The 16886-nt window shown below is 41.1% G+C and overlaps 1 non-coding gene across 1 annotated transcript; it reads left to right on the top strand.

Annotated features, from left to right (window-relative positions):
• The first annotated feature begins 11735 nt into the window (after positions 1–11735).
• Trnaf-aaa (transfer RNA phenylalanine (anticodon AAA)) lies at positions 11736–11809 on the top strand. The gene has a single exon. It is a non-coding gene; the product is annotated as a tRNA-Phe (tRNA).
• The last annotated feature ends 5077 nt before the right edge of the window (positions 11810–16886 follow it).

The raw sequence follows: 16886 nt of genomic DNA, 5'->3' as shown, positions 1-16886 counted from the left end.
AAGACAGGCTAGGTTATACGAAATTCACAGACTAGTTGTAAAACAAAAATGCGTTGCACGGAGAATTGCGTTGAAAAAACAAAAGCCAAACTCAGTGAAATCGAAAGAAGAGTTTTTAACACTTGCTTCCATGTTCTATTTTTTGCGCAGAAGTTAAAGTGATTTGTTGTATTACGCCGAGTATCTACCGACCATTAGTACCCAACTCAAGATCATTTCCGCTGTGAAGGCAGCCACTCCTTCAGACATTTCGGTACGTTATTGAAGAAAAGCGAGGCAGTACATAGAAACACAGGAGCAAGGTAACAGTTAGGTTTGCGTATACAAGATGAGATAGTAAAGAGATTTAGTAGAGAGATTTAGTATCGCGTTTACGTGAAATGACAAACGGTGGATTGCCGTGCTTGCCGTTTCACGTTCCACGTAAAATGGAGTGAAGCTCGTGACTTAAGCTTCGCGTGAACCACGATAACTCTGAATGGACTCTGTTAATCTCTGGTATTTTGTTAACAAAAAACAAAAGCTCGGAGTCTTTTTAAACATCGTTTGTAGGAAAAGACGCTATATAATGAAACTCCTTACCTCACGGTCAAATTCTGCGAGTTTCTGTGAGTCAACAGAGAGTCGACACGAGTTCATGAAGAAACTTGCGATAAGGAGTCAGTTATAAACGATCTAAAAGCGTATAACATAATTTTTCCTTGCTTCACTTACCGGAAAATAGTTTTAGAACAACTTGTTATGTAGAAGAAAGACGAGAACAAAATTCCACGTATACGGCAAACGCGAAAATGTCTACTTTCACGTAGAACTGACGGCAAGCAGCGACCGGCAAACGCGAAAACATGGCGGGAAAATCATGGTCATGACCACTTGGTCACTTTTCCCGTTTGCGTTTCACGTTAACGTGCCGCAAAATCTCTCTGGTATCGTGCTCACGGCAAACGTCAGGTTGAAATTTGCGTTTTGCCAAAAATCTAAAGTAAGACGCAAGGTAAAATAAGAGATTTTTCATGCTTTTATGAAAAGCGAAAGCCTATCTCCCGTTTGTCGTTTCACATAAACGCTATCGTTAAATCTCTCAAGTATAAGACCTTTCGCCTGACGTCACAGCGGAAGTGTTGCTGTCCCAGAAGTAACCTCCGAGAAACGACTACTCAATTGGGTTACCGTTTTTTTCGTAAAAGCTGTGATGATGCGTTGTTAGGTGTTTAAAGCACTGGGAATCAAGTTCGATTTGTCTAGAAATGCAAGAAATGAGATGCACTCTCATTTTAATGAGCGTCACCAAGTGCCCTCTTGCTTTTCTTTCCAACTTTAACATCTCCTCGTTTGATGTGAACACCGACAATGAACGTTCTTTATGTTCCATGATTGGCCGAAAGGAATGCAACGTATTACTTGTAGCGTGGTTTTGACTGGTATCTTTGCCCTCAGGCTTTCTTTGCCTCATCCTTCAGGCCGATGCATTGCTTGTGATAAACAAGCATTGCATCCGGAAAGATCCGGAAAGATGTTGAGTTTAACGAGAGTGCACGTGATTTCGGTCAGAAGTCAGCCATGACTACAGAGCCAGACCCAAAGAGCATGGAGGTGAAGCAGAATACTGACACCACTGCAAAAGACGAAGTAGCAGAAATTAGGAGATCAGAGAAAGAAGAACAGCAAGAACTCTGAAGATCTGAGAGAACACGTAAGACACCTGTCAGATATGGTTATGACGAATAATATGCAGACACCGCGAACGACCGCGTGTGCCATGTTGCCTATCATCTAAGTGAGGTAGATGAGCCTTCAATCATACAAGAAGCAAAGTCGAGTGATCTCGCTGCAGAGTGGAAAGTGGCTACGGATGCAGAGTACAATTCTATGATTGAGAACAAGACATTGAAGTTGGTTGAATTACCCCTGGTCGGAAAGCTATAGGATGCAAATGGCTGTTTAAGCTGAAGCATGATGTGGCACGGATAGTAGCCAAGGGTTACGCCCAGAAATATGGGATTGATTAGTTTCTCTTCGATCCGCTTTTTCCTAGCGTTTGCAGCCCAGCATGATTTCCTGATTCATCAGGGATGGACGTTGAGACAGCTTTTCTTAATGGAAAACTTAATGAAGTAATTTACATGCAGCAACCGGAAGGATACGTGAAACCCGGAGAAGAGCATCTGGTATGAAAGCTAAAGAAGTCGCTAGATGGATTAAAGCAGTCGACCCGATGTTGGAATAAAGCTTTCAGGGAAAATGTTGAAAACATTGGTTTCACTCAAACCTCAGCAGACCCCTGTGTGTTCATCAGAAAGAAGGATACGCTCACAATCCTCGCAATTCAAGTCGATGATCTCATGATACCTAGCGGAAAACATTTGGAGATGCAAAGACTTAAAGACAGCTTAAAGGTGCAGTTTAAGATAAAGGATATGGGGGAGCTGCATTACTATGTGGGAGTTTGCATGGTTCAAGACAAGGAAAGGAAGCAAGTATATCTTCATCAAGGGACTGGGCAGTACATCGAAAAGATGCTGAAGAAGTTTGGGCAAACAGAAGCGAAACCGGTGTTCACACCTGCTGATTTGAACGTCAAGCTGCAAAAGGAAGATGGTGTTAGCAGAACAGTCGATACAATCTCGTACCAGTCCATCGTTGGGAGCCTACTTTATGCTGCAATCACAACTCGTCCGGACACCGCCCAAGCAGTGGGGGTTGTTCTGTGGAACTCCCACACAAAGTCACTTAACTGCAACAAAACGGATTCTCAGATATCTGAAAGGAGCTGTATATCTTGGCCTGAGTTACAAGAAGTGTGCTGATTGAAACCTGATTGGTTTCTCAGACGCTGATTGGGCGAGTGATGTGGATGACTGCCACTCCACTTCAGGAAACGTGTTTTTACTGGCTAAGGGAGCAGTGACGTAGCTGAGCAAGAAAGAGGTTACCGTTGCACTGTCGACAACAGAAGCTGAGTATGTAGTCCTTAGTACGGCCACCCAGGAAGCAATCTGGCTTCAAAGGTTACTCACAGATGCAGGAAAACCTCTCGAGGAACCCATCACAATAAATAAAGACAACCAGGGAGCTATTGCAATGGCAGAGAATCCTGTGGGTCATGCTAGGACCAAATACATTGATATTCGCTATCATTTCAGTCGCGAAGGAGTGCAAGACGGAGCGATTATTTTAAAATATGAAGCCACTGGTGAGATGATTGCGGACATTCTGACGAAGCCGTTACCTAAGCATCCCTTCGAGAAGCTTGTCATCCAACTAGGAATGAAAACTGTGAAATAAGCAGTGTCAAAAGTGGGAGTGTTGTTATTGTGAAAAAAAAAAAAAAAAGCATTTGGCGGTTGCTAATTTGAACTTTAATGTATGTACACTGACACTACTTCTCAGGAATATTTAATTAAGCTTCCCATTGGTGATAATGTTTTTCTTTTGTTATTGAAACTATTGTTTTTCGCTTCAATTTAAGTATAAATAGCTTATTCTGTTTTATACTTTTACTTTAGTGTGTAACCCTAGGCGAGTGATGAGAAGGGTTGTTCTACGTTAAAAAAATAAAATGCACAGAATCTGATAGAAGCTGTAGTGAAAACACTAAAAGCGGCAAAGGCAGCTTGTGTGAAGGTAATCCAAAGACACACGTGATATCACTACAGAATAATCACCACACTAACACCTCTTCGTTTCTCAAAGGGTCTCCGGCCACCCGTGTCGTCTGATCGGAAGCAGCTGACCTTTCATTTCAGTGGAAATAGAATCTGAAGAGGCAACGTGTGATCGAAGCTTTGACAGCCTCACGAGATGAACTGGACCTGCGCACAGGAAAGAAGACCCTATCTCCGCCTTCTTTAGTGGATATCATTAATGTGTTGCCTGTGTGATAATTAGCTGTGTTGACTTTATTTCAACTCAATATACTGCTTTCCTGTTTCCTGAGCTTCGAGTTCATTGATGTCCAGCTCACGTCTGCGAGAAATCACAATCTAAGGCTTGCTGTTATTTATCGACCGCCACCTAGTTCTATGAACAGTTTTACTGTAGGATTATTTCTCGATGAATTTAGTTCTTTCTTGGAAGGACTTGTCCTTGCTCCAAGTGCTCTCCTTGTCGCCGGGGACTTTAATTTCCATGTGGATGATCAAGAAGGTGATGACGCTCGTCGTTTCTTACAAGTACTTGAATTGTTTTACCTGACTCAGCATGTCTCCCATTCAAATTATAAATATGGTAACACTCTTGATCTAATTATTACGAAGGCAAATGATGACCTAGTCGGCCAGTGCTTCGTTCATGATCCTTTAATCTCTGATCATCTAGCTGTTCCTGTTTCATTGCGCCTGGCTAAGCTCCCACCTGAAAGACGGCCAATGTCTTAGCGTACGAGCCGTGCTATCGACTTTCATGAGTTCTGTCGCGACCTTGAGCCTTCCAGTTTGGTGCGGGATGCTGAGACGTCTGAACTGTCTCACTTTGTCAACAAATGCAACAACACATTGAAGTCATTATTGGATACTTATGCTCCTCTGAGGACTAAAACTATCACACTTCGGCCTACCGCCTCATGGTACAACGACGAAATTCGATCAGAGAAGAGGCGTCGTAGAGCTTTGGAACGTCGTTGGCGTTCCTCAAAACTCGAGTGTGATCGTCTTAGATTCCAAGAGCAGAGCTGTAAGGTGAACAATTTGATCAAGGCTACCAACATGGAGTTTTATTCTGGCATTATTCGGGATTGTAGCAATTCGCAAACTCTATTCAATACAGTAAGTAAATTACTCCACAGGAACACACCTGTGGATTATCCTTAACTTGTGAATCTGATACCGATCTGGCAAATAAGTTTATTGACTTTTTCGGTGATAAGATAGCAGTCATTCGCAATTCGCTTGATGGAGTATTTGACAGTATTTTGGATTTTGACGACAATGTATCCTTTTCTGATCAATTTACACTGTCTAGTTTCAGGTCTGTAACGTCCTCCTGATATTTCGCAGCTAATTGGCAGGTCAACTATTAAGTCGTGTCCTTCAGATCCTGTCCCTGCTTCAGTTCTGAAACAATGTATTTCAATGCTTCTACCAGTTATGACTTCGATAATTAATCAGTCTATTTGCTCTGCTGTGGTACCAGATTCTTTTAAACTTGCATTGCTGAATCCTCTCCTGAAGAAGCCCCACCTTGATTCTGAGGTTTTTGCTTATTTTCGTCCTATTTCAAATATTCCGTTTTTGTCTAAACTCACTGAAAGGGTGGTAGCGTTTCAGTTGATCGAGCATGTCACCAACAATTGTTTAGATGAGATCATTCAGTCAGCTTTCAAAGAATTTCATAGCACCGAAACTGCTGCTACGTGGTTCAGCTTTGGCTTGGGTCAGATCATACCTGAGCGACAGACCTCACTCTGCTTGTATTCGAGGTGTTAGGTCTGCTACGCGTTCCTTATCGTGCGGTGTGCCTCAGGGATCTGTGCTGGGACCGATACTGTACTTACTTTATGTCTCGCCACTCGGGGATTTTGTGAGGCGATGCAACATGGGTTTTCATTTTTATGCTGATGATACCCAGTTGTATCTCTTTCAATTCCCTGAGTGCCGATGATCAGGTTAGTTCCGTTTCCCGGGTTGAATCTTGTGTTAGAGAGATCAACAACTGGATGACCCGCAATAAACTTAAGTTAAATAGAGACGAAACTGAATTGCTTGTCATAAGCTCTAGGTACCGGCCCCGTACATCTTTAGACAGTTTAGTAGTGGGGAATTGTCGTGTGTGTCCTTCAGTCTCGGCCAGGAAAATAGGAGTAGTTTTCGATCAGACGTTATCTCTAGAGAAACATGTAAACTCTGTTTGCAAGGCTGCCTTGTTCCATCTGAGAAATATCGGAGAAGATTCGCGAGTATTCGACGGTTGATAACACAAAGATCCTTGTTCATGCGTTTGTGATCTGTCGGTTGGACAATTGTGATTCGCTACTCGTAGGCTCCCCGAAGTACTTATTTCAAAAATGTGACCTTACACAGGAAAACGTACACTAGACCTTGTCCGTTTAACGGATAAAAGCGTTTATCATCCGTTTGTTGTCCGTTTGTAATCCGTTTAAACGTTTCATGAAAACCGTTTCATGCTTTAGGGGAAGCGTTTAACCTTAAAATCAAACCGTTTGAACGGCTTTCGCATCCGTTCATAAATTTTATGCAGCCGTTAAAACGGAAAGAGATATCCGTTTAGAAAATCTAAGCATCCGTTAAAACGGCAAAAGCAATCCGTTAGAAAAATCTGAGCATCCGTTAAAACGGCAAAAGCAGTCCATTAAAAAAGTCTAAGCAGCCGTTTTAACGGGTATCTCTATCCGTTTAGAAAGTCTTAGAGTCTGTTAAAACGTTTTAAAGAAGAGTCATTTTTAGCTTATTGTTCTTACGAAGTGAAACAGCAAAATGAAAAAAGTATTTCGAATGCCAGTATGACTATCAAGACAGAACGGACGATAAGACACAATGTCGAACCGAAGAGGAAGCCGCGGGATGCATGTAAATTAACAAATCAAGTTGGCCTCTTGTTCACGAACGTTCGATTTACAACTATCTTCGTACATGTATGTCGTGTTTTGATACAGGTGGAGTTTTAAGTGAGCTTGCTTCGGTCTATATCGTCACATGGTTCTTTTTCGAAAACAAAAACATCAAAATGCTATGGTGTTTGGGTCACGTGAATTGACGTACACAATAATTATGCCGCTTTGTTTTCACAGTGTTTGGAATTAAATGTTATAACATACCTGAATATCTTCTTTCCGGTGATCGTCTCCCAGCTTTACTTGTTTATGTGAACTGCAGTCCGATCGCAAAATTACAAAATACATTCTGTTGAACCTCGCCATTTTGAACCAGCGGGAGTTTGAATAACCAGTAGTAAATGACTGAACAAAACATCCGCGGAAAATGGCTTTGAGTTCGAAATAACGAGGATTTGGAACTAACCAAGTATTTACATACTGCTGTCGTATACTCTTGCGTGAGTCTTGCGTGACTGGTAATTCAAGGTAGTTTCTTTTTTTTAACAGCCAATCGTTTTGACTGTAGAACCTCGGTAACGCGTTGTTTTAGTAACTACTACCACTCATAATTATACCTCAGGCGTAATCCGCAAGTTCATATTAGAAACAAATCTCAAAATGGAAGAGTCAAGTTGCGATCAAGCTGAGGAAATTGTAGCGAAATTTAAAAGATTACTTCGGGACGGGTGTGGATGTTGTCAAGGCTCTAATGATGCCGAGTGTTCGAAACAGTTTTCGGAGGATACTGTACTTGGAAATTTGTTCAACTGCCTTGAGCTTTCCCATACTGAGCTTGACTTAGTCATACTGGCAAACATACAAGCATCTGTGAGCATGGAAGTACCTGGAGCAAAAAGGAAACGAAGCCCGCGATGCAACTTTCTGTATAAGTCACGGCCTATCTGCAAGGAGATGTTTCTGTGCATGTATGGGATAAGCTACTCCAGATTTCGCAGATTAAAAGACCACTACGAAAATCACGGCATATCTCAAAGGATTCACGGCAACACTAAGAGACTACCACCCAACACGCTACCACAAGCTGTAGCCGAGGATGCGAAGACCTTCCTGAACAATTACGTGGAAGATAATGCTGTTTTGCTTCCCGGAACGCATTCAGAATTGTGCTGCGCGCCTTGTAGCTCAATTGCCTAAGGCTGTGCGTACCAGTCCTATTCTCCAGAAATTACATTGGTTGCCTGTCGAGCAGAGGGTTATATTTAAGGTTCTGCTACTCACTTATAAAGCATTAAACAACTTAGCCCCTGTGTATATCAGTAACTTACTTGTGCGGTATGAAGCATCAAGGAATATAAGGTCAACTGAAAAATATCTTCTAAGAATACCTCAGACTAATCTGAAAACTTATGGAGACAGGGCCTTTTCGGTTGCGGCTCCAAGGCTCCAAGGCCTTACCCATAGACATTAAGATTAGTCCGTCGGTTTCTGTATTTAAGAACAGACTAAAGACGCATCTTTTCAGAGCTACTTATTATTAATTTTTTGTGTATTATCTTTTCATGCATTTTAAGTTTCTTCTTTTGTTTAGTTTTTAATTTGTGATTGTTAAGCGATATAGAGCTTTCTGTATATATCGCTATATAAATAAAGTTATTATTATTATTATTATTATTATTATTAAATAGCATCAGAGAGTGGAGAACGGTGTGTGAAAAGCGAAGCAACAAATGCGAAGTATACTTGCAGTGTATCAAACTTTTAGAACCATTTCAATCCAATGCCTAAAAGCAATAGGGAGTTTAAGAGACGACAACGACAAAAAGCAGTAATGTTATTGGTTAAAAGAGGAAAAAATGATTATGCTACTCGTGCAGCAATCATTTTTGAGCATTTCTCGCCCACACTTGCCAGAACTACAACTTGAAATGACCAAATTTAAGGTTTTCTGTACTTAAAATCCGTCCGCACTAATCCAGGTATAGAATACTTCTCCCATATTGTAAAACATAAACAAGTTGGAATCATCGTGAATTACTTAAAATAGCTCAAACATATTTTGAAGCGCCGTAGCTGTCGTGGTTTCTTAAACTCCCTACTGATTGGCAAGCATAGCGGATGCTGACGCCCAAATGAGTCAATCCTGACGCAGAGAAAAAATGTGTGGTTCACGCAGAGGTTGCTTTGTGCGGGAAAATGACTATGGCGTGAAATCTTGCATGGTAATTCAATGACCAGAGTCTTCAAAACCAACGTTTTGATTAACATCACCTGACGAGTGGAGAAATAATACCCTTTTGGACGGTGATTAATCCTACCCGATCACAGAACCCTGCATCAAAATAGACTATACATCTCACTGGGCGTAACGTCTTACCAAAACAGGCAGGAGTGAGGCAGTAGAGGGAGGAACAGTGCCCAGATTACGTGGTGTCAGTTCGTGGAGCTGAGACCCCGGCGAAAATCACAAGAGCTGGCCACACAGCTGTATTTTAAAGTCCCAAAAGACAAAAAACCTTCAACACTTTATGCGTTAAATGCTTGCTATTTTTTTTTGTACTTTTTTGGTGATCAACGGTCTGCAGCACTTGGCTTCGTCATAAAAGAAGTTCTCATTGAAACATCTGCCGTTTTAGGTCAATGTGGGCTCAGGTTTGGGCATCACGTGATAAATCAACGGTTCATGCTCGGGGAGACTGCCAGCTGAAATCTGGTAGGTTAAATAATTTTTGGAGCCATATTCGCCTACAGAAGCTCCCCCCAAGCTGGCATCATTAAGCTGGAATGTGAGTAAAGGCAAGCCTTTGAAAGAAAACAGAAGTGACAGATGGTTTCATGCAGCCTGGGACGCCTAACTTGAATGCTTTGTTGTGAACATGGCGGTTCACGACTGAAGTTGTCTCTCTAGCCTTTCTGTGGACGAATAGGCAACTTTCACGATCGCGTCATTTGACTACAGCAACCAGAATTCTCTTTGTTGTTCTTTTTAAATTTAAATTTTGTATTCCCAGTGGGGTAAGAATAACAATAGCACTAATTAGCATGAGACAAGCAAAACCTGAAGGATTCTGGTACTTGTAGTCAAATGGAGTCATCATGTAAATGTCCTGTTCCAGTACCTAGCGATACAATAGCGCTTTGCACCAATGACGTCGTGAAACTATAGACCCCCATGTGTCTCAGACAAACAAAGTTCAGTCTTTAAGAGTCACTAGGGAAATGAGGCGTAATATTCGCTTCAATTTTTATGGTTTTAATCGACGTCGAACGTGTTCCTGACTGTATTTTCGAGAGAGAACCAGAACAATATACAATTGAGCAGCTGAAACGTAACAACCTTTTAAAACGAGTGAGGGGCTGTATAAGGTCGTATAAACAGTGGAAGTGAACACTTGCTTGGTCCGAGCATCGATAATGGCACTTGGTCTGCGTAGAAAGTACTAAAAGAGGTTCGAAGTTGTAGAGAAATGGTACCGTAGTGCAAGTTCTATTCCTTATTCTACTCGGTCGACAGATTAAAATGTTGGAACAGTGGCGATGGGCCTACACTACTCCAGCTGCTTGCAAATTGCTGTCTGTTTTGCTCTAAGATCTCTTTGATGATTTTTTCTTTGCGATATACTACGTAGTATGGGGGCGTCTTAAATATTTCTCTTAGACGTGGGTAATTTTCTATCAGGTGCCATTTCCTCGTGAGCGGGGTGGTCACGTGTACATGCAGGCGGCTTTGTTTTCCTCTCCCATTGCACGACCTCTTTCAGTTGGAGAAATTCAGTTCAGAGAGATGCCTTTTAACACTGCTCTCAGGGTATCCTCTATTTAACTAGAATGGCAAGAATTTGTTATTCGAAGGGGTAATGCTTTCCCTTTTATGAACCTTCTTGCTACGCCTGGTGGCCGACAGGAAATTCCGCTGTGAGACCTTTTTCTCCAGCCCAGTGACGAGCACAAATATACGTATTCGTGGTGATGTTTTGCACCGTAAATCGATTAGCCAAGGCTTACATTTCTCGATGTCTTAACAATGGTTTTGGCAGCGGTATGAGACTTTCTCTCCCAATTCCCGCAATTCAGTCTTTGAGAGATTCCGGCAATTTATGGTCATTTATCTGGATATTGTGAGTCCGATTACAACAATCACCCCAACAACTGTGTTTGGTACTAACCATTCTACCCCCTTTTAAGAAACTAACTCCATACACTCACTCATACATTTGTTTTCAGTAGATCAAAATGTTTGTCGGAGTCTACGCGGGGGCTCATGTGACAAAGTCTATTTTTGGTAATAGTGCACAACGCAATTTGGGCAAGTTTCAAAACTAAAATCTTCAATCGATGCTGTATTTTGCTGGTAGGACTGGGTGGCCTGACACTTAAATGAAAAATCTATGAAACGAGAATCGGGGGTCTCCGTTGTCATGGAATGGCAGAATTACCCGCCAGAATTCTTTTTGGGTATGAACGAGGCAACTTGAGAAGCACAAGACTGTTCCTCAGAAAATGGCTGAAGCGCGGTCAGAGGAAAGGGTAGTGAGAAGAGGATTTCTAGCCAAATACTAAGGAAAAGCCCTGGTGTGTGCTCTTAATTTCTTAACACGTTTTTAGGATAGAAAATTCGCGGCAAAGTAGTGCTTTTTTCGCTGTTATCGTCGTAGCAAAAAACTACCCTTTCAGTCTTTTCTTTTTAAAGGAACGGTATGTTAAAGGGGCTAGGTCACGCTGTTTTAGGTAATTTTGTTTAATTTTGTTAGTTATGAGCTCTAAATGTCAAACTGGCAGAGCAAGAGTATTTCATTTGCAAAATCATGGCCACATAACAACTGAGAATGATTTTCCAGCTGTTTAAGTGACATTTTGATATAAACTGATATATGAGAAATGAAATGATGGTAGAACCAACTGGGATCTCGCAAAAAATCCGAGCCCCAGATGGGATTCGAACCCACGACCCTCCTTGATCTAGTCGGATGCTCTAACCACTGAGCTACTGGAGACTCTATGGCGAGCAAGGGTGAAATGTGGGTATTGACTCATTGGGAAATTTCATTTCTCATGTGTTTATATCATTCTCACATTCGCTCACTTGGGTGGTTGGTTGCCGCATCTCAGATATGCTTTAAAGGTGACTGCGCGATGCAGTTATGAGCTATGCTGTCAGTCATTTGACTCTGTAGCTGCGTGATGCAGCTCGAGTCAATACCCACATTTCACCCTTGCTCGCCATACAGTCTCCAGTAGCTCAGTGGTTAGAGCATCCGACTAAATCACGGAGGGTCGTGGGTTCGAATCCCATCTGAGGCTCGGATTTTTTCCGAGATCCCAGTTGGTTCTACCATCATTTCATTTCTCATGTGTTTATATCATTTCCGCAAACTGATATATATTTGAAAAAAGGTGGCCCGACGTTTTTCAAATTTACCCAAATGCAATCCATTTAAATCCACCCCAGTTTTGTCCATCCTTGTCCCTTCTTAGCTTTCCTGTGTTTTGTTTGAGTTCTTCTATAGTTTTGAGCCGTTATTTTGTTAATTCAGTTAATTCTATGACCATTTGACCAATTAATGCTGAAATTGCCTTAAATTGCGTGACCTAGCCCCTTTAATAAGAGAATTATTACCCAGATTTATGTTTGCAGATTACTGAAGTCAAACTCTATATCGATCTCTATGCAATAAGCGCATTCAAAATGTTCTCACAATACTATGTGAAAGTCTGTTTTTAACGATTTTCCTGCTACTGTACTGACATGAATTTTAACTGAGTTTTCTCTCCGGTCTTCTTCTCATGATGTTTGCGGAAATCATTCTGTCCCTCAATAAACCTAGAACAACTAGCTATGGTCTTAAAGTGGTACTACGACCAAAAAAACAATTCTTTTTTTCCTTTGGATTTCAAAACTATGTTAACTAAACACTAACTGACCCAAGTTTTAAGTTTTGATTTTAAAAAGACACCTGTTTATTTTAACTGGAATTTTCTTATTTATTGGTCCGCCATTACTAACTTTAAAATCTTGAGAGAGCTGGGTCGAGGAGAAAATGACGTCAAAGACTCACTAGTTTAAGAATGCAATGCGTGTGTACGCGGCCGAATTAATATGCAGCACGGGAGTTTCGGGCTTTCAGACTTTTAAACCCGTGTTTTGCATATGTAATAAATTGCGTTTACACGCTGAAATTTTAAGCTAGTGAGTAAATGACGTCATTTTCTCTAGATCCAACCCTCTGAGGTCCAATCGGCCAGTTTTGAACGTGAGTAATGGCGGACCGTGAAATCCAAAACTTACACTCAAAATAAACAGCCTTTGGATAAAACCAGAAACCCATAAGGGCTGAAACGTGTAACGCGCGTTCACAGCTTCCGAATATTCAGTGCGAACTGATTGGTTGAATGTTTCAGTGCTAAGTACCATATTTGGAAACCAATCGCTCTTGTTGTACCAAATATGGTACTTAGCAAATTGAACATTCAGAAGCTTGTTTCCCAGCACACAAGGGACCGTTACACGTTTCAACCCTTATGGGTTTCTGATAAAACTCAAAGCTCAAAATTTTGTCAGTTAGGTGTTAAGCAAACACGCTTTCAGAATCTGAAGAAAAAAAGGAAATGATTTTTTGATCATAGTACCACTTTAATTAACTCTTTTTCTTCCTTGTCATCTAAGCTGTGGAATGCGCTACATGATTTTATCCGTACCACCGAGTTAACGGGTTTTAAAATGAGAATTTAGGGTCGCATTTTGTGTAGCTGCTTTTATTTTTAATTAATGTTTCTTTAAATAAATTATTTTATATTGAGTTATGTATCCTTATATGCTATGAATTGTAGCTGTAATTATAATGTCTCGCAGATATTAGCTCTTGTAGTTACTCTGAAATTCGAGATGAAAGAAAGTTTATGCGTGTAGGTTACCTTTAGCAGGGCGCGTGTGTACACTTTGTATTCCACGACTCTAGTGCCGACCACACGAGATAAAATTACTTTCGCCATGAATATTAAAGGTTTCAAGTCTCTGCGCATGGGCAAACTGTCACGTCAGGCCATTTAATTCCATTGTTATTGAAACAATCGAAAGCACTGATGCAGGAAACGGAAACAATGCCATAGAAGTGGAATTACTCATTGGAATTACTTTTGTAATCATCTCCTTTGTGTTATGAACCTACTGCATGCGAATAGATTACTCGTGCGTAGAATAAATTTTCGACCCGTACAATAAATTCGAGATCAAAACTAAATTCGATATTTTCTGTGTAAACCCGCAGTGTCTTCCACCAAATTTAGGCCTTAGTCATTCAGTGTATTTGCTTTAATACTCTCTGTGTTTGATTAACATCATCTGGTTCAGTAAGAAACCATAAAATTTGCAACTGCTAGCGCTAAAGCTTGGACATGCGCAAAACCATGAAACTGTCCCTTTAAGGGCCCACTGACGTATTTTTTGGGGTGCGTTGCTAAGGATGTAATGGTTAAGTAATTTGAGAGAATTTGGCATTATTTTGGTCAGTTTCCAACTTTTGTAAGCCAATGACCCTAAATATGACGTCATCATACCACGCCTGTCGTCACGTGACCAATAAAAGAAAACTCTTAAATTTGTCGCCGTGCTACGCAATTTGGGTATTTAATCGATGGTTTGATAATTTGTATTCGTTTTTGCATATAGCCAAGCATGGTTTTTTTTTTTTTTAATGTTCTTTTTAAAGACATAAACGATACTGAAATACCCATAACTTTTTCAAAAAGGATGATTTTAAAAAATCAATGCTTAGATATATTCTGTCTTTGGGGGTGAAACGTGCCTTGTAAAAGAAAATTAATTCAATTCAAAACCGCCGGAAATTTAGCTTTTTTCTCAAACCGGAAGTCAGTTCTTTTACGCATGCGCAGTTGATCTGAAAACGAGCGCGAGGAAGGGCGAGGAAAAACCTTCGATGGAAATAACAGTTTGTGCGGTGATTTTTGATCGTGAGTGGGTTTTCTGGTTAGCTCACGATATGGTGACGTCAGTGATCGGAAGTAACATTTCACCTCCGTACCAACGCGCGAAAAATCCGTCTGTGGGCCCTTAAAGGCGCTGTTACACTGTGAAATAATTCGTGCATCTTGTCTGGCAATGGCATTGCGAGACAAGTTGCACGAATCATTGCCCATTGTAGCATACCTTACAACGGACAAAAACGTTGCGAGACCAGTTGCAGAAACCGTTGCGGAAAGTAGAATTAACTTTTACTTTCGGCAAACGGTTGCAACGAATTTTTTAAACATTGCGTAGTGTAGCATCTGTCCTGCAACTTGTGTCGCAACGGTTTGCGGCACCATCCAATGAAAGTGTTTCTTTAACCTCATGTGATCATTGAAACAAGACAAGTTGCATGAAACGTTGCTCAGTGTAACACCCGTAAAACAACTTGTTTCGTAATGTGAGAAAAGCTTGTAGAAATGGCGTTGCGAGACAAGTTGCACAAAAAATTGCACAGTCTAACAGCGCCTTAAAGGAGGCTCGAAAGGGTTTTCAGCTGAGCGCGTGCGCGTAAGCCGCACACGCAATTCTAAAAGCTGCTTGCGTCAGGTCACGATTCAAAATGGGTCACCAGAAATAGACAAATACCGCTAATTTCACTCACCTTTCTTCTAATTCCTATACATATGGAATATAAATAGACATCACCTATTCACGAAAACTACGAAAAATTGTAAACACACGGTTTAATGGTCACTTGAACCGTTTGTGTTGGCCTGTATCTTCATTCGCGCGACCAACTTGAATGAGCGGGCAATGCGTGCGTAAATGCCGATCTTGTAAACCCCTCATTTTTCCTCATGTTTTTGCTTCCGGACGGTGATTTTTTTTTATTTTTTGCATGTTAGCTTAGATTAATTTAAAACGTCTGTCTTTTAAATTTAAAACAATTCTGAAGGTGAAAAAAAAAATTACAGACATTTAAAAAAAAACCTATTTTTCTGAAAAACTGACCTACAGATGTTGTTGAATTTTAAATATTTTAGAGATTATTTCTAACATTCTCTGGTAACGTTGAATGGGAAGATTTCACCGTTTTTCCAAAAACCACAATATATCTTGATTTTAAAACACAAAGAAGTGCCTTATATTGTTGCTATGGTAACGTTATTTTGAAGGAAAATGAGATGTGAAAAATCTATAATGGGTACTCAATACCCTTGTCAAATTTTGTCTTGATATGATTACCTTATCTGTATCTAAGGACAGAACATGTTTATTTGTTTGAAAAAAGGAGAAACTATTTTGAGCCTCCTCAGAGCAATCGAAATCTTATGCTGAATTGACAAGGGTGGTCTGGAGCTGTGTGTTGGAGTGGGATCTGTCTCAAATGGTTTAGGGCCTGACATTTCTCTCCCTAACTGCCATACCGGGAGGAAGGGCGGTATCTGAAAGCAGCGAAGGTTTAACTGCGTCCAAAAGGGATCGCACGGGCCAAAATCCCGGGACGACTCGTTTGGTACGACGCTCCAGTGCGATGTCCTGAGGTATTGCATTTTTCTCTCTTGTTCAAAAATTCCGTCAGCACGGGCGTAAATGTTTTGGTTCTCCGATACGTACCATTCGCCCTTGTCACACGACGGCCATAGTGTCCCGGGAGACCAAAATGCTTTGTTTTACCACACCAAGCCTCACCTCCATGGTTTCCACTGCGAGGCTTGGCATGATAAAACAAAGGTCTTTTGGTCTCCCGGGACAATATGGCCGCCGTGTGACAAGGGCGAATACCAAAAAAAGATGCTTGTTTTTTAGAAGGAACTGACATTTCCGTTGATTCTACAGGCATACCCGTAGTGTAAGGACCGTGCGTGTCTGGTCTTCTCGAGACGGGTGAGAGATCGTTTCATGCACACTGGGATGCCTAACTTGAATGCTTTGTTGTGAACATGGCAGTTCACGAGTGAAGTTGTCTCTCTGGACGAATTCCAGGACCTACCGATACAATTTGTGCACGTTTCCATAGCTAAAATCTTCAATCGACGCTGTATTTTGCTGGTAGGACTGGGTAGCCCGGGGTGAAATGTTAATTGGGGGTCTTCCCTTATCATGGAATGGCAGAATTGATCGACATAATTCTTTTCCTCGAGAATCTCTATGATTAAAGCAATGGCCAGTCAGGATGTTCTTTTATCGACTACATTATATGTTTCATATGTTTTTTTACAAATGTATCTTAACTATGGCTATATCATCTTCTCTTTCCACATGATAGTTCATTACACCGCCCTTTTGAAGAAAGGGGTGTCCTACGTAGTGTGCATTGATCAATCGATACATTGTTAGTATCTACTAAAACAGTGGATAGCGATGAATGCGGGCGCTGATTGGCTCGTCAAACTACGAATATCCTGTGCT

Source organism: Montipora capricornis, chromosome 3 (genome assembly GCF_036669925.1).
Source record: "Montipora capricornis isolate CH-2021 chromosome 3, ASM3666992v2, whole genome shotgun sequence".
In the NCBI taxonomy this organism is placed as follows: Eukaryota; Metazoa; Cnidaria; class Anthozoa; order Scleractinia; family Acroporidae; genus Montipora; species Montipora capricornis.
Note: the sequence above shows the minus strand (reverse complement) of the source record. Positions and strands in the feature narration are given on the sequence as shown.